Below are 18,097 nucleotides of genomic sequence, written 5' to 3'. Positions count from 1 at the left end.
CTGAGGCACGCAGGCCAGGGCTAGAAATTTCTTTACTCCTATTATGACCAGAACCATTGTGATGCCACATTCAAGGTGTTCCCCGAAGCTCTGATTTTTGTGCTTTGCCACCTCTGAAAGAGATGTGATGAACAACGTGTCCATTGCTAAGTGGGCTTTACTTCCGGGGCTGGTAAGGCAGAGAGGCCCAAGACACGCTGAAAGGGGAAAGTTTTCTCTAAGTGGCAGTTTGATCACCTTTATAAATAGTATGAGAAAACTGCTAGAAGCAGTGTCATACCACCTGGTCTGAAGAGGTTTTGGAGGATTTAGCACTTAGACCTTTGAGTCACTGTGTCACACTATTGGGGGCAATAAAGAGCTTGACTATGCTGGACAACAAAGTTTCTATATAGCAGAGACACTGGGCTTCCTGACTTCCAGACTCTGGAATTGCTAACAAGAGGATATCTGGGCAAGTCTTAAGATTCCTAAAATAGATTAATTTACAACTTCTCTGGCTTATGCCCGAATCTTCCTAGATGCTGAGAGCCTTAGCTTTTTGCATGTGCTTCCTATATGCTTCTTTCTGAGTTTGCCTGTGTAGGTCTACAACAGATTGTAAGTTTCCAGAAACCCCTTCTGTTGCTTCTCTCTGGCCAAGAGTATAGATAGCACAGTGGCACTCAGATGCACGTGCTCCATGCTTCAGGCCAGTGATGGCGAACCTTTTGAGCTCGGCGTGTCAGCATTTTGAAAAACCCTAACTTAACTCTGGTGCCGTGTCGCATATAGAAATTTTTTGATATTTGCAACCATAGTAAAACAAAGACTTATATTTTTGATATTTATTTTATATATTTAAATGCCATTTAACAAAGAAAACTCAACCAAAAAAATGAGTTCGCGCGTCACCTCTGACACGTGTGTCATAGGTTAGCCATCACTGCTTTAGGCAGTGGTTCTCAACCTTCCTAATGCTGTGACCCTTTAATACAGTTCCTCATGTAGTGGTGACCCCCAATTTCATTGTTACAAATTGAACATAATTAAAGCATAGTGATTAATCACAAAAACAATATGTAATTATATATATGTTTTCCGATGGTCTTAGGTGACCCTTGTGAAAGGGTCGTTCGACCCCCACAGGTTGAGAACCGCTGCTTTCGGGTGACCTAGTGTTCTCTAGGAGGAGCATGCAGTCCCTGCTTCTAGTTTCCACACTCCAAGCCCCATAGACTAAAGGTGGGTAGATGTGGAAAGTAAACACACCTTCCCCCAGCTGATGCCCAAACTGTGACCGTCACCAAAGCACCCCATGTTTAGTCAGTCACTGGAATGCAATCCAACACACAAGGAAGGAGAAAAAAATCTGGAAACTTTGAGTTAACAGGGAGCAGGGGCTATAACCATCATTTTCTGGCAAGTGCCCTTAAAATCTTGCCATTCAAAAGGTGGTCCTCAGACCAGGAGCATCATCTAACTATTAGAAAGTCCCAGACTTACTGGATCAGAATCCTCCTTTGAACAAATATCCAGGTAAGTCCCATTCGCATTTAGAATTGGACATATCAGTTGATCTAGTAATTGATCCATCCAGCGCCACCCAGCCCCCCCAAAACAGAGACTCAACCCTTTGTGCCTGCCTCGCACCGGCTCCACTGGGTAGCAACCCAACCTCCAGGGACATCGGAGAGGCCGCTGCCGAGGACATTTGCTGATTGGCTGCACCGACCACGTGACCGGCGCCGGGCCTCCCGCGCTATCCGATTGGCTCTTGCAGACGCTGACAGACAGGGCTGGTCTCCGGGGCGCGCGTGGGGGCGTGAGGGCGCAAGAACGCGAGTGCGCGTGCGCGTGCGGCGGGCTTTCTCCAGAGCCGTCGGAGCAGCTGGAGCGCTGGTCCCGAGGTGAGCGCCGCCGCAGGGCGGCCCCCAGCCAGTCCGAGGCCGGATGCTGGCGAGCCGGACGGGTAGGGCTGGGCTGGTGGGGGGGAGATCTGGGGTCCGCCCGTCCGAGGAGCCCCGCTAGGGGAAGATGCAGACCCCGGCTCAGCCGCCCCCTCTCGGTGCCTCCGTTTCCCCTTTCCCTACCCTCTACTGCACCTCCCCATTCTGCTCTCCGCGGGGACTGGTCCGCCGTGGGTAGCTGCCCACCTGGCAGTCTCTCCTCCGCCTTTGTTCCCCGCCCGGAGGGATGCTGTATCGGCTCCCTCCCCAGGTAAAGGGTGAGGGTGCTGGGGCGCGAGCGTCCCGGCCGGCCGCGGGACCAGGGATGGGGCCGGGAGCAGATGGCTTTCCTGCAGCGGGACCTGCCGCATGTCAGAGCGGAGAAAAAAACACACATGTAGTGTCACTTTGGCCAAGCCGCGGGACTCGAACTAATCCGGCGGCGAGCGAAGCCGAATTCCTAACGCAGCTGTGCGGGCGAACGGGGGCAGGACCGCTGCACCGAGCCCGGGCTGCCCCTCCTAAGGTTTCTCTGGACCTGCACGCGAGCTCTCACCCCGGAGTTGCACGGAAACCGAAGGCTTTACACCTGCCGGAGGAATCCAGATATTCGCTAAGAGGAGGAAAAAAGAAAAAAAAATTTAAGCAGTTGGGTACTACTGATAGAGCAAGTGTATACAAGAGGCTACAAAAAGGAATTACAGTGACACTGATGATTGGGACATTGTATGGAGGGAAATGCCTGCAGTGAACTGCAGACCAGCCCGTCACATGGAGATTCTTCAAGAAGACTGGGGCTTGTGGGGAAGGGGGCGGGGTGAGTGCGGGGAAGGGGTGGTAATCTCTGTAAACTGAGGTTTTTCTGGGGCTGTCCAAGCGAGTAATTATTTTCAGTGTTAATGGCCTGTAGGGAGAAGGGAAGGCAGGGTCTAAATTACACTTATTCAGACCTCCTTAATTCTTTGAAAAGCGTGTGTTTAAAGAAGGCCATTTGGGTGCCAAAAGCAGGGTGTGTGCTGTGGCCGTGGCGATGTCTTTTTAAAAGTCATACTTTAAAAAGGGAGGGTGTGTGCAAGGCATCCTCTAGCCTCACCCTCCTCTTTTCCCCCAGATCTGCAGTAGCAAGGGCATGCTGTGCCTCTGAGATTGGAATATAAAAAGTTCATTCCCTTTTCTATCGGTTAACTAATGTGTTAATTTAGTTGATGTACCTAGTAGTCTATTTGGTAAGAAATGGTTCCACTAACTCATTCGGAAGATTTTACTGTGTTCTGGAGTTTCACTGTAATCCACTTAGAACTAAGTCTGGTAATGATGGACAAGAATCTTTTTACCTGATTTCTCCAAGACATCCCAATACTGTTCAAAAGCCCTTTTATCACTTACTCTTACCTTCCCTGTACAAAGTTTTGTGTTTTTTAGGAAACAGTGCGATTTTTCATACATCTAAAACACTCACGCCGGTGAAATGTCTACACATGCTGAGAAATTAATTTACTTGGCAAGTTAACACGAGTTGAAGAGGGAATACTTAAATTTGTTAGGGGAAGGGGTGAGGGTTGGGGGGATCAGACCTAGCGTTTATCAGCTACAGCAAATCAACTTTTGGTGATTTTCTGAGGTGAATGAAAGTAGGAGAAGTTGCTGCAAAGCTTGTCGGGAATATAACAAGCCTAGTGAAGTATATATTGATAGATTGGAGCATAAAGCAAAGTAGCGGGAATGCTTTAAAAATTTGTCAGTGATTTGTTTTTTAGCTGGTATGCGATGGGGGTGGGGAGGAAAGAATTCTGAATGTGGGATAGGTGATATAGTTTGAAAGGCATGCTTCCATGTTTTTCTCAAATGTCATCTTTGTTCATATAAACTACACAGAGGGCATGCAGTGTTTATGTTTAGCCTGTGGAAGGGAGGCAGGGGTTTTGAAAAGGTTGAGGAACACTTATTAGTTTACCCAGGAGAAAACAGGGAGATTGGCAGGCTTAGTTCATTCTGAAGGAAGCAACGTACCCCGGTGACCTACAGGACAAGGTTTTATTCTCTGATTCAATAAAAGCCCACTAGTGTTGCTTTCAAAGCAACAACAAAATCATTTCCTCTCCGTCGTTTCTGTCCCCTGGGTCAGGGATGGGGAGGGTGGAGAGTGAATGAGAGGGATTAGGGCCCGACCTGCATGCCTAAGCAGTAGTGTCCTTTGAGCAGGATCTGTGTCACATTGTGTGAATCTAAGAGCCTTCCCTGGGACACATGCTGTGAGATAGAGCTGAATAACACTGCCACAGGTGGGGCTGTGGGTGAGATCATCTGATAGAGAGCACTGGGGTTCAAGGAGAGCCAGGAAATGTTTAATTCCGTGAGGCTCTGCCTTGAGGAGGCATTACCAGGCAGAGCTGCCTCATGTATTGGCTAGCCCGGCTGGGCTTTCCATGGCTTCCAGAAGACCTGCCTTTCACGAATGGGTCTCCTGCAGAGGTTCTGTGGCTCAGGTTATAGGCATCAGTTATGCTTGTAATGAGCTCTAGAAAAGAAAGGCTCACAAAGGCACCAATCTAGGCTGCCTTTCTTTCAGGCCCTTGGCTCCTGTCACCCAAGGGCTTCCAGAAACCAAGTAGTGCCGTCCCTACCAGGAGGTGGCACTGCTGCCTCTGGGAATTCCTGGAGGAGATGAAGTACGGAGCTGGCAAACCAGCAGTTAGTGTAGCCTTTAGTTTAGAAGATTTTGAAAGTCTGTGTCAGCTCTTAGTCAGAGAATCTTAAAAAAAAAAGAAAAAAGTTCTGAAATTTAGAACTATTTATATAAGGTAGGAATACTGTCTTGTGGGACTTGAGGAATGGGTGTGAGAGAAGGCAGAGGGTAAACTGACAAGCATTCAGTGTAGTACAGGTTTTAAACACATGTGGCAGATATCTTTTTGGTTACTTGAATGAGGTTGAAATCATAATTAGATCAGAATTCCCAACAATTTCATAGCTAATAATTCTTCACATGTAAAACTAGTCAACACACTTGGACTGTGGAAATGACTTTTAAAACTGACCAATAGCCGATCATGATATGCTCTAAAGATAGTGGTGAGGGTATTAGTAAAAATAATGCTGGCTAAGTCGTTACTATTCTTCGTGTCTGTCCACAGAAGGTAGGTCAAAATTACTCGGAATCCGTTTCTTTTTAAAATGCTTGTCAGGAATTTTTAAGTTTTAGATATTCTTTAATGTTGTCCTTTCAAGATTGTATTAACAATCCAAATCTTGGAACTTTGGTTTTATTGACCTCATTAGCCAGAGTTCATTCACCCATTCCCCTCTTTTGAAAAAGTTATTCTATATTCTTTGTAATTGATTGTTCTTTGAAATGGACTTTGTGGCCATGATATTTGAGGGAGGTGGGTGATGTTGCCAGTGATGTTACAGTGTATACGAGAGCCTCAGCTTTGACCCCGTCCGACCGAGCGATAGGGCACTGCTGCTGAGTATCATCACCCCAGTCACCTGCTTCCTCGTGCAGTTCTCCCATAGCTCAGCTTATTTGATGTTTATTTCTGTCTCTCTTCAAGTGAACTGATGAGCTGGTTTGTACTTCCAATGCCTAATCTTAAAATGCTGCCCGTGCTAAATGGCAGTAGTCACAATGGTCTGTTAGCATTGCCTCATTATGTGACCTCCAGTCAGTCTTCTTGCCTTTCTGAACCTCAGTTTTCTCACCTGCTCACTGGGATTGGTGAAGTGCCACATGGCTCTTAAAATTTCTTCCAAGTCTAAAATTCTATGGCTACATGATTCTCATAAGGTATTTCTGAAGCCTCTGAAAAATTTCTCATCTAGAATGTATTTTCGTACTGTGAACCTAGGACAAAAAGAAATCTCATTAATATTTCTTCTCAGAGAAATTATTGTGCATCGTCTTAGAGTCTTAATAATTCAGAGTTTTAGGAAGTCCTAGAGATGGTAAACTCAACCTTCTCATTTTATAGACAGGGACTTTCAACTCAGAGCTGAGTGACTTGACCAAGCTAATAGAGCTAGTTAATGGCAGAGAACTGGTTAGAATATTAGGACCAAGCAAGGATTCGCCTGTTTTCCCTTCTCCAATGCTGCCTTTCTTCGCCTGCCATCAGTACACAGAATATACTGTGTGTACAGGGCTGGAGAAAAAAAAAAAAATCCTGATTACTTAGTGTAGGATTTTAAAGCCACAGTACAAATAGTGTTTAGTTTGGGTAGAAATTCAAGGTCAGTCTTCTCCGTGCAGCTCATTCTTTTCTTCACTGACTGATCCTGAGCAGGATTCTTTCCTATGCATCTTTGGGTTTTTAAAACTTCTCTGCATAAAATTTCCTATCAGAAAAAACTTTCATCATCCTGGAAGAGTTATTCCCTGATCAGATAGCCTTAAGTGGGGTTCTTGGACCTCTGAGGACTGTGTGGATAGAGTATTTCTGTATAATTGACTTCCTTTGTAATCATACATATTTTCTCCATACACTTAACACATTATTTTGAGGAGGTCCTTAGGCTTCCACAGGTTGCCAAAGGGGACTGTGGCACCAAAATGAGGTAAAAATTCTACAGTAGGTTCTGGAAAATTGCCAGGCTGGGGGAATTTTTGAGGTGCTAAAGAAATTAAGGTGGAAGAGGGTTTGGGGTTGGAGTACAGAAGTAAGCTGTCAAACTTCTTAGAACATTTTACCTTTATTAAAGAGTTCAAAATTGCTCACTAAATGAGGATGCTAGCAATAGCATTTCACCCATCATAAATTGATAATGGAAATGTAAGTATTGATTTCCATTTATCATCCCTTGCTCAATAGTATTCCTTCTCATTTCCCAAAATACTTTTAAATTCACATTGCTTTATTAGAGATGACATGCCTACAAAGAACCTCCCTTCTTCCCCAATCTGGTTTGATTTCCAGATAAATCAATGCCTTTCTGACTTATGACTTAAGAGTTTCTGACTCCTCTCGTTCACTTCTGAGGCCCTAACATTTTTACTTTCTAGGACTCACCATGATCTCAGACATGCAAAATGATTTACATGCCAGGGATAAAACATCTTGGGGTTCCTTTATTTATCCCTAGGGTTTACCCAGAAACCACTGCTCCTGCTTTACTAGTTATTTTATTTCCCTTTCTGTTTGATTCCTAGGTTCTCTCTCTTTCAAATTGTTCCCAAATAGGAGTGACTCAGAATTTGTAAATGTTGAAAATAAAAATTCTTGTTTTTCCCCAGAAGGTATACAGAAGTTAATTTGTGTTCAAGTCACCTTTTGGACAAGTGAGGCATAACTGTGGATATCACTACATTTTGAAGATCATTTTCCTGAACATCTCTTGATGTCGGTCCTGTGACACGTTGCTGACATTTGTTACCATGGTGACCCAAGCTGATGAATGCCACCTTCTGGTACCTTTTTAGATATGGGCCAGAGTAGTATTTGTTCTTGATTTAGAAGAAGAATAAAAATTACCCTTTCTTCTTCAGAAGATTGTTGTCAATTGAGTTTCTGTAATAACAGAATGATATCAAATTTATGAATTCTGGTCCCAGTTTACTGAGTTATTGTGAGATTTGGGAGACATCACGGACTTCTCTGAGTTTGCTTCCTTGTCTGGAAAATATAAAGAAAGAGCAGTGACCACTGACATTCTTTGCAGTTCTAAGTCCCGTGACTGTGAAATTTTCCTTGGAACCTAGACTAAACATGTCTTAAACATGCTGGCTGGTTGGGAATTCATTTATAATCATAGCCAGTGCCAGGATAATAATTCTTTATATCTGAAAATCACTTTGTGGTTTAGAAAAACATTCTCTAGTTCTTCATCTCTTTTCTACTTAAAGTGTGGCCCGCAGCACTGGTATCTGGGAGCTTGTCAGAAATGCAGAATCTCGGGCTTCACCCAGGACCTACTGAATCGGAATCTGCATTTTATCAAGAGGCCAGGTGCTCTGCCTGCTCATTGTAGTCTGAAGGGTGCTAGGTCTCATTTTTGAGTCTCATACTGACCCCTTGGGTCAATGAGGGAAGCAGGGTATTTTACAGATAAGGAAATCAGGAAACAAAGACTCTTTTGTTAAGTAACCAATCAGGGCTACCGAGCTAGTGTCTCACCCAGAACTACTTTAAACCTGAGGTCACAGGCTGGGGTGGAGAGGACCCTAGGGCAAACTTGGAAAACATGTTTTAAAGGCAGGACTTTTGTCAGCCTGGGTGCCTAGATCACTGAACAGGGAGGCTCACTCCATTGACTGACCTGTTCACCTGTCCAGTATGTATGCAAGAACCAGGAATAAAGTTGTGTTTTTTTTTAATTTGAGCCATTACATGTTTTGGGGTCTATATGTTAGCACTCAGCCTACTTTAACAAATTCACTTGAGCAGTGGCTTGGGACTTGAAGTTACTGGTCTTTTGGTCTAATGCATTCATTCATTTTTGTCTTTGGCAGTTGGTGATTAATCAGTCGTAGTCCAACATGCAGAAGTGAGTGGGTGAAAAGCAGCAGAACTGATGGGTCATGAGGATGTAAGTGTGTTTGAAGGCTCTCACACCCTCTACTCCAGGGTAAGTCAAAGACATTCGCTTACACTGTTTCTCTGGTTTTACTGTCTCAACAGTTAGTTGGAGTCAGTGCAGTGGAAGGTTCTCTTTATTGATTCAATTCATGGACACAGTGAAAAATCAACAATTATGAAGATAAAACCATGATCAGGGTGATCGGATGGGATCTGTGCGTAGAAATATCTCAACACAAGAATTTTTAGTGAGTTTGTATGGGGTGGGATGTATATGTGTGGGGAGGTGTGTTGGGCCCTTCCTGAGAAGGAAACTAGGCCTGACTGTCTTCCGTTCTCTCACAGTGTTAACTCTGCTGGCTCCTGTTCTCCTCTCAGCATCCTCCTCCTTCATGGATCACTGTGCTTGGTTTTTTCTTCATCAATCACTTTTTTTAAAATTTAATTTTGTTTTATTTCTTAAAGTACCACAAAGAGCACTACACATGTCTCCATCCTTCCCCCCGTCCCCCGCCCCCCCCCCCCCCCCGACACTTCCCCCATCAATCACTTTTTCGAGGAGGAAAGACAGCTTACCAGAGAGTTGATGATTTCAAGTTTGGTAGATAATGGCAATAGCTAAGCATGTAGTTCCGCCCGTTCTGTTTTATCTTCCCAGTGTTACTGGAACTCACATGTTCATTCATTCCTCTTCTGTTTGCAGTCCCTGGGGCAGTGATGGCGAACCTATGACGCGCGTGTCAGAGGTGACGCGCGAACTCATTTTTTTGGTTGAGTTTTCTTTGTTAAATGGCATTTAAATATATAAAATAAATATCAAAAATATAAGTCTTTGTTTTACGATGGTTGCAGATATCAAAAAATTTCTATATGTGACACGGCACCAGAGTCAAGTTAGGGTTTTCCAAAATGCTGACACGCCGAGCTCAAAAGGTTTGCCATCACTGCCCTAGGGCAATGGATGTGGACATTGGGAGTATTATAACTAAAGCTAGATTGCAGGTTTCATTCTTGCTGAAGATTTTCAGAGTCTAGGTGGAGGACTGGGATGGAGAGGTGGAAAGATATCATATCCTTTCTGAGCTCTCTACCTTCTGGTGCTTAAATTAAAACTAGACTCCTTAAAGAGAAAACTGTAAGTAATACAAATCTAAGCAGATATAAGGATGGTTGGGAAGGAGGGACAGGAGTTAAAAAGAAGTACTCAGCTGAAAAACTGGATAGAGGGTTATTGAAGCAGCTTAGCTCAAGACTGTGGAGCCCTTGTCAGACAGTGTCCCATTACCCAGACTCAGAGGGCTCCCAGAAAGGCTGTTGTCCATTGGTGCCTCGCGTGGCTCAGTAATGAGTACAATTTACTGAACAAAATAGACAATTAGGGGCGGTACCTCTCTGGAGATTCCCATAAGCATACCATTACTTCTCTGGAGTGATGCACGTGCTCAGAGATAAGCAGAGAAAAGGCAGCTGCAGAGTCCGTCAGCAACTGAAGAATCTAGGTGAGCAGCCAGACACAGACCATAGCTCAGGGCCTGGAGGTTGCTAAGGAAAGGACCTGGTCTTTTCTAGGTTTTTCTCCTGAAAGGAAAGGAGCTGATTTTGCTGTCTTTCCTCATTTCCTCTGTGGCTCCCATGTGCAGTCATTCCTCAGTATCTGGAGGGAATTGTTCCAGGACCCCCTCAGATATCCAAATCTGTGGATGCTCAAGTCCCTTATATAAGTAGCATAGTATTTGCATGTGACCTATATTTGCATATAGGCTACAGCAAGGTATGGCTAGCCCTTTATTCCTGTGGAATCAAGTAGTGCTCAGTGCATGGCAAATTCAAGTTCGCTTGTTTTTTAACTTTGTGGAAATTTTTTAATCTGGATATTTTCAATCCATGGTTGATTGGATATGGAACCCATGGATATGGAGAGCTGACTGTATCTTCTATTTTTAAAGTAACTAAAAAATATAGCATGCCGAAATAGCACTCAACTGGCCTGTTTCTGTGTAAATACTGTACAAGGATCAAATTGTAGATGGAGCCATTCACTAACTTGATTTGTGGGCCAAAGAAATACTGTTAGAAATGCCAGAGAGTCAGGTATTCCCATTCTCAGCACTGTTGACATTCTGAGCTAGGCAGTGTGTTGTGGGGGGCTGTCCTGTGCATTGTAACATGTTTAGCAGCATCCACGGCCTCTACCCACTAGATGCCAGTAGTGCCTCCTCCACAATCATGACAATCACAAATGTCCTCAGACGTTGCCAAATGTCCCTTGAGGGGAAAAAATGGCCACTGGTTGAGAACCACTGCTGCAGTAGCCCAGCAATTTAATCTTGCTCTGAGTTTCCCTGGGACTGCATTTTAATCATTTAGCCTCATTTGTCTACAGCTTCCCTACCTGTAAAATAGACACAGTATTAATAACTCAATAGCCAAAGACAGTGATGTGCAAAAATCACTGTGTGACCACCTGGGAGCTCTATAAATATGAAGAAACAATACCTGGCTCCCCAAATTTCCAGGACACAAGGATCCCTCTTAATCCTTGTGGAGGCAGCATTTGAGGGACAGTGGAGTCTGAAGAAGGGCAGAGGGTTAATGCCTTGGGAGAGGATGCACAGTCCTGGATTCTGATTTTATTTGAAGGCTTCATGTCCTAGTTTATTGCAACAATATTTTCTGATTGAAGGTTTTCTTTTGGAAAGTTAAAAATGGGAGAGTGGAGGAGGCAGAAGGAAGGCTATTCAGAAGAGCAGTCAAGGAAATTACTTTTGACAGGATGGTCTTGTAGTGTTTAAGAGATTCATATATAATTAGACCAAAGGCCATAAAGAAGTAACCCCCAAAAGAAAAAGATCCTCCTGAATGATTACTGATCCTAGAATAGGTTTTGCAGGCAATACAATAAAGACCAGAGAATGTTTGGAGAAATCTGTTTTTATCCTAGAACTTTTACATTTGTTTCTTTTCTTCTTTGGGAATATGGAAAGGGGTATCTTCAACGTGTGCCCTTTCAATGATAAGTAACATGCTTTAATGTGATGTGTGTTTTTTTGCTCCTCTTACATTACTCAGTGTTGGGATGGGGAAAGAGGGCATAACCCTGACCTAGACCTGAAGTATCATGTTATTATAATAGAAAGCCTCAGTTGGACTCTAAAACAGGGCCAGTGCAGGGATTCGACATAAATTGTCCTGGTGGATTTCTGAGCCTTTCTGAGTTTCTGGTCCCTGTAGTTACTAGACACACTCACAAAATTTACAACAAATGTGCTCTGTGGTGGATCTAATATGTGGAGTCTTGTTTATTTACATTCTGTCATGCATTTAGAGTCATATGTTTTAAGCAAACCTTGTAAGAATGTTTGAGAAGGATTCTGTGTACCTTGAGCAAAGAGGCACTTCAGTATAGCAGAAAGGTGACAAGGGAAGGAAGCTCCATTTTGGTAGAGATAGGCTGATGTTTGAATGTTAACATTTTTATCCTAGTGCTACTCAGAGTGTGGCCCTGGACCATCAGAACCACCTGGGTACTTGTTTGAAATGTTTAGACCTACTTCATCGGAATCTGGGAGCGAGCCTAATAATCAGTGTTTTAACCCTTTGTATGCCATAGGCGTCTGTAGATGCAAGGATGGTTTTCGTTTTGGATGCGTGGCAGTTAACTGCTTAACAGACCTCCAGGTTATTCTGATGGGTAGATAAAGTTGAGAAGCACTGCTCTTGTGGTTTCTGATGTTTGTGATGGGGAGGGTACTGAGGAAGTACTTTTCTGGGCAGTCAGATGATATATAACAGTTTTTTTGTGTGATAGCCTCTTGTATCATTTTCCTAAACCATAGTCTAAACCTTTTCCTGCATTGTCCAAGACAGGAGCCACTAGCCACATGGATCTGTTTTTATTTAAATTAACTAATATTAAATAAAATTAGAAATTCAGTTCTTCATTTGCACTATCCACTTTTCAAGTGCTCTGTAGCCTCATGTGGCTAGTGGCTACCATATGGGACAGCAGAGACACAGAGCATGTCCACAATCAGAGGAAGATCTGTTGGACAGCATTGCTTTAGTCTGTAAGGACCTTATTTCATGGAAACCCGCATCTGCGGTGATAGTGTGCTCTTGTTATAACAAGACCTCAACTCATTTTAAACAGAATTGCGTTTTGGACAGCTCCATCCTGGGGAGCCTTTCAGTCTGTATGTCTTGCTGAACCTTTTACCTTGCTCTGTGGCGTCTGTTTGTTACGGAAAGTGCCATGAGCCTGTCTCTCCGACATAATCGAGTGTAGTGCCTCTAAAATATTTGCCCTTTAATCCAAGCCTGCTGAGCTGTCTCTTTCCATTTGGTCTCTCCATGCCCTGACCCTTGGTGGTGAAGCTTGTTTGTGCAGTATGTCTCTCCTGATACTGCCTAGAGCTTAACAAAGAGTCTGGGAGGTGGCAAGAGAATTTTCACTCCCCCTTGTTCCAAGTCCCAGCATGGCTCAAACAGTGTTTCATAAGAGGGTATTAATTCAGCAGAGTAATCCCTGAAGAATTATCCCCTAAGGAATTAGTCTCTAAAGCAAATTTTCCATATTACAGCACAGATTTAGTAATTAAGCCCTTGAGCAACATGGAAGAATTTTTAGTTGATATTATCTATTATTATTACTACCAATATTAGTTGCTCAGAAACTGTCATAATTAGAACAGATGAAAAGATGTGGAAATAAAGATAATTTTTAAAAGATGTAATTTAAATCAAAGTCCATTGTTTTTTGTGGTAGAGGGAATGAGAATAAGGAGTTTGTGTGCCACGAGTGTTATCGCTGGAGGTGAGGGGCCGGGGTTGATGGGGGCTGAGACTAATCCTTGGATAACCTTTACTTGATGACCTCACTTCTGTTGGGGTGCATTGCCTGTCCTCTTACTGCCCTCCTCTCTTCAGTTTGCCTTTCTTTCCTACTTTTGTCTTCCCCAAATGAGGGAGCTCAGTGTTTCTCAGGGGAGGTGCTATTAGCTTTTTGATAGAATGGTTCATCATTTGATAGACTGACTCATCATTGTGTGGAACTTTCCTGTCCATTATAGTATGCTTAGCATCCCTAGTCACTAAATGCCCATATTACTCTAACTGAGTCAAGAGTCAACCAACTTGTCCCCTTCCCCCATTTTTCCAAATACCTGCTATTGAGAATCACTGGCTGCTAGAAAAATGAGTGGTGTCTTTTGGGGGGAGGAAGAAGTAATTAGAATTGGAGAAGGTTCTGGTGTTTCGAGGGGCTGCCTCATTAATTTCTGATATGACCTGACCTTTTCCAAAGCTGGGAGCCAATTTTATTCCATAGGAACCAGAATAATCAGGTTTCTCCAATGCAAATCTTGGCTCCTGAGCCTTGAAATCAACCCAGAAGCCACAGGGGAATCTGTCAGTGACACAAAGGGTAGAAAAACTACTAACGCTCCCATAGGATGCTGGGTTTTCTTGGGTGTCCATAGATAAATCTTTTGCATCTACTCAAAGTAAATTGTGATCTACTGAGAGAAAAAAATGCAACAGGGCAATTTAAAGACAACCGAGAGAGAGAGGGTTTGCCAGCCATTTCTTTTCTTTCTCTGTGATTGCAAATGTTGGCTAACTAGCCCCTAAATGTATGAAGTTATGTATAGGCTATCTGATGGGAGATCTAAGATCATTTTGTAGTTAGTGAAGAGAAGAGGAATGCTTTCTTTTTAAAAAAATATATTTTGTTGATTTTTTACAGAGAGGAAAGGAGAGGGATAGAGAGTTAGAAACATCGATGAGAGAGAAGCATCGATCAGCTACCTCCTGCACATCCCCCACTGGGGGTGTGCCCACAACCAAGGTACATGCCCTTGACCGGAATCGAACCTGGGACCCTTCAGTCCCCAGGCCGACGCTCTATCCAGTGAGCCAAACCAGCCAGGCAGGAACGCTTTCTGACATTATGTTCTAGGGGCCATCGAAATGCCTTTTATCACAAGAACAGAAACTCATTCAAGTTACCTTAAGCAAGGATGCATGAGAAAATAAAACCAAATGTCAGACATGTGGCAAGTTGGGAAGAATCCAGGGACATTTTCAGAGCATTTTCTGGCCAGACCTCATGGAGATGGGACTAACTCACGACCAGGAAGACTGTTCCTGATCTGTTGTAACTCTAGGATGTGTCTGCACTAACAGTGGTTGGTCAATCCGTGTTCTACTTCTCAACCATCTACTTGACCCAGCATTTCCACTTTGCCTCCACTCCTCATGTCCCTACAGCCTGACCGATGATCTGTGTATGGGCCAAGAAGAAGAGGAATACAATAGCTCTATACTAAGTATCATCCCTACTAGTCTCATACCAGGCAACCTTAGGGGTACTGATGCCCCTTCATGGTCCAAACAGCTATACCCCAGGGTTGCTTGCTTTAGTAAGGACTGTGATCCCGGCAGTTTCTCTAGAAGGGAGCAGTGGTGGGTGGGGTAGACTGATGGGACATGAGACCTCTGTAGTGTAAGGACCCTGCTTCTTAACCCCTGGAATCAACATAAACAGTATTTGTTGGTCATGTGTATTATAAAGAATTGGAGGATCATTTGCAAAGCCTACATGTTTGGTAGCAATTGTGAAAAAGCCTGCATCCATTCTTTGAGAATCCTAGCTGCATCCCAGCAATTTCCCTTTTGCTGGGCTAGATGATTGGGAAATGCAGAGTTGTATTTTTTCTATAGCTATCTTATATTTTATGTCTGTCAAATGCGATTCTCTCCGCCACCCATGTATCCCACAGGAATAATGGCTTAGGTGGCTGTCTAAATGTTGAAAGACGTTTTGACATCTCCAACAAGTGTTATTCAACAGCTGGGTTTATAAGAGTCCAGTTCTGACAAAGGAAAATAACTTGGCTTATTACTCCAAAATAAATTCCACATAGATGTTGTCATTTGAGGGATTACTGTCTTATAAAATAGACTTAAAGATGTTTTGTGGTATAGTGTGTTCTGTGCATCTACCCCTGATCTCGGAGAGTCCGTTTCATTTGAACCAATGATTGTGGCTGTACTAGCAAATGCATTCTCGTACTGCAGAAGGCTCTGTCCTTATTTACGAGTCTGTGTCAGGGTGAGAATGATGGTCCCGCTCCAGGGACCCGCACAGCTGTGAATGGTGTGATCTGTGGCAGCACAGACAGCCCATCTGTTCACCAAGTTCATTTAAGGCTCTCATACTTATCAAGTACAATGGTGCCACATACAGAGAATCAGTATTTCCTTAGCGAGATGCAGCTTTTGTTGAAAGAGGCGGAAGAGGCAAGGATTTGTGTTTCTCCTGAACAGGAAGATTTGTATATATAGAGAGAACCACATATTGCCAGATTAAAATCTTCAATTTTAATTTTAAAGAAGTACTTCTCTTATAGTACTTCTTATAAACTGAAGATAAAATAACTCAAATTTGTACATATGGATTTTTTTACAAAAATAAAGTGATTTGTTTCTACAGAACTAGGAATTAATTTGCAGTGCCTTCAGCAACAGTAAAGACTTCTGCTCTCTCTCCAGGGTATAAAGAGATTCTAGGAGATGGCTGAGAGCCCAGGATCCTGAATCCTGGAATTGTGACCTGCCACAGGCCACTCCCTGTTAGGCTCCTGGGGAATAAATGCGCAGGGTGTTGGGGGCAGGGGGGTGGGGGGGGGAGACAGGGGACAAGGATTGTGGACACAGATGCTTCAGGGGAGGGCTGAAACCTCCAGCCATGATGAACTGCTCTGTCTCTCCCCTGAGCCCTGAGCCACAGGGAAGGGGTGATCAGTCCTTTCCAGCCCTTTCCTTCCCAAGCCCATCATTGAATCTTGACCTTCACCTTTCCAAGAAATGAAGCTGTGGCTGATGTAATATCCTCAAATGTGACCATTCCTTAGCACAGCCCCTTAAAGGAGGCTTCATGGACAAGGAGGAGGGCAGCCAGGCATCTGCTTCTCTTAGCTGTCAAAAGTTGTCTCTTGGAAAGAATGTGTATTGGATCACGTCTGAATTTATAAGTTGTCATTGACATTAGTAAAATATTTCCCAAGCATTAAACAACAGGGGGCATTATTTAGAGACCCCCAACCTAGAAAATAATACTTTTACTTTGAGAGACCAAAATCCTGTGTTAGAACAGTACTTGACTTTAACTTTTTGTTTTTCTGGCGTTTTTCCAGATGCCTTTCCATATTTCCCCTCTGTCTATTAACCCTGTTACCTTGCTTAGATCCTTTGCCCCCTTCCTTACATTTTGCCTTGTTTCCAAACTTCTGTCGTTCCCAGCTGACTGCAGGACAAGGTGCTTTTTAACTAGGCATAAAGGGTGTCTACAGTCTGACTCCAACTTCCTTTCTGACGTTCCATGCACGAGCTCATCCCTACTCAAAACTGGTCCTTGGTGCCATTCTCTCCTCTCTGTATAGAATGCCCCTTTTTCTCTTTTCAGTGACCATCTGCTTTGGTAGCATTGGTAGACCGTTGACCTACCAGCAAGGTCTGTACTTCATCCTATCTCTATCAATTTTTAGAAATGTGACTTTGGGTAAATATTTAATTTCTCTAATCCTCAATGGGATTCATAATACCCACTTATGAACATGACACGGGGGTGCTTTCCTGCCCATGTCCACTTTTCTGCCTGTCTAGCACAGAACTTGCGTGCAGGCTCATGACACATTCTTGCTGATGCAGTGATCGAACATCAGAATTGCAGAGCTGGTCTGCATCACAGTTCTTGATTCACCATCCCCTGCCTGCTGCTTCGTATCTTCTCTAACCATTACTTTCTTTGATAAGAACCTAATACCACTAATCTTACCAGTAAACACCCGTGATTGTGAAACATATTCACAGATACTCATGGTGTCCTGGTATATCTGCCCACAGCCGACACTGACAGCAATTTCAAGGCCACTCTATACAACCCTGAGCATCAATTCCTTCTCCTGGCATTTTTTTTCCTCTCATGTAAAGTGAGGTTTATCATGGAAATTGAATGCTATGATTATAGCTGTCATTATAAGGTATACTTCTCTATAACAAAGTTTTCCAAGGCCCAATGAGCAGGCTTTTTATTCCAAACATTATTCAATAAAATGCAACATGGCATTAACAGGATTTCTTGGGCAAACTCTTTTGAGTCAGACTCTGCCCCATATTGATTCTCAATTATAATTTGTTTAGCATGAATGAACCTGCCAGTGTTCTCAAACAATGGGACGCTCTCCTGGCAGCCCTCCCCCTCTCCGGCTACGTAGCTGAGAGTGTATCAGTGCTTCTTGTGTTCATTCTGTTTAAATCATGGTTTCCTGCCCTTTGCTCGGATGATTTAAGACATATGTTAGTCTATAAATTTTGGTTTCTTAAAACTTCACCCCTCCTGCCCCTTCTCACTCTTTCTGCCTTTTCTCCATTTTCTTTATTGTCTCATGCACAAAATATGGCTTTTAAATTTTTTTCTACTCAAGGAAAGAATAACTTAAATGCTTGTATTGCTTTTCTAGTTTGATGTTTGTTTTTTAGTTTTTAACATGGGTGTAATTTCCTATTATGTATGGTTCTCAATGAATTAATTTTGTCTATTTGCTCATGAATTTATTGGTGAGAGACATAAGTACAACTGTTTGGATTCTTTCTGCA

At 43.3% G+C, this 18,097-nt stretch overlaps 1 protein-coding gene across 5 annotated transcripts in view; it reads left to right on the top strand.

Annotated features, from left to right (window-relative positions):
- The first annotated feature begins 1,806 nt into the window (after window positions 1-1,806).
- TMEM108 (transmembrane protein 108) overlaps window positions 1,807-18,097 on the top strand; it is a 253,544-nt gene continuing 237,253 nt past the window's right edge. For 2 of the 5 annotated variants that reach the window (XM_036332577.1, XM_036332573.1), the window contains exons 1-2: window positions 1,807-1,889; window positions 8,374-8,489. The gene's annotated coding sequence lies outside the window, so the exon portion shown is untranslated. Of the gene's footprint in view, window positions 1,952-8,373; window positions 8,490-8,542; window positions 8,689-18,097 lie in introns of all 5 variants that reach the window. The other 3 variants (XM_036332576.1, XM_036332575.1, XM_036332574.1) reach the window with 3 other exon arrangements.

Source organism: Myotis myotis, unplaced genomic scaffold (genome assembly GCF_014108235.1).
Source record: "Myotis myotis isolate mMyoMyo1 unplaced genomic scaffold, mMyoMyo1.p scaffold_m19_p_13, whole genome shotgun sequence".
NCBI lineage: Eukaryota > Metazoa > Chordata > Mammalia > Chiroptera > Vespertilionidae > Myotis > Myotis myotis.
This window is presented reverse-complemented; position numbering and strand designations above follow the sequence as displayed.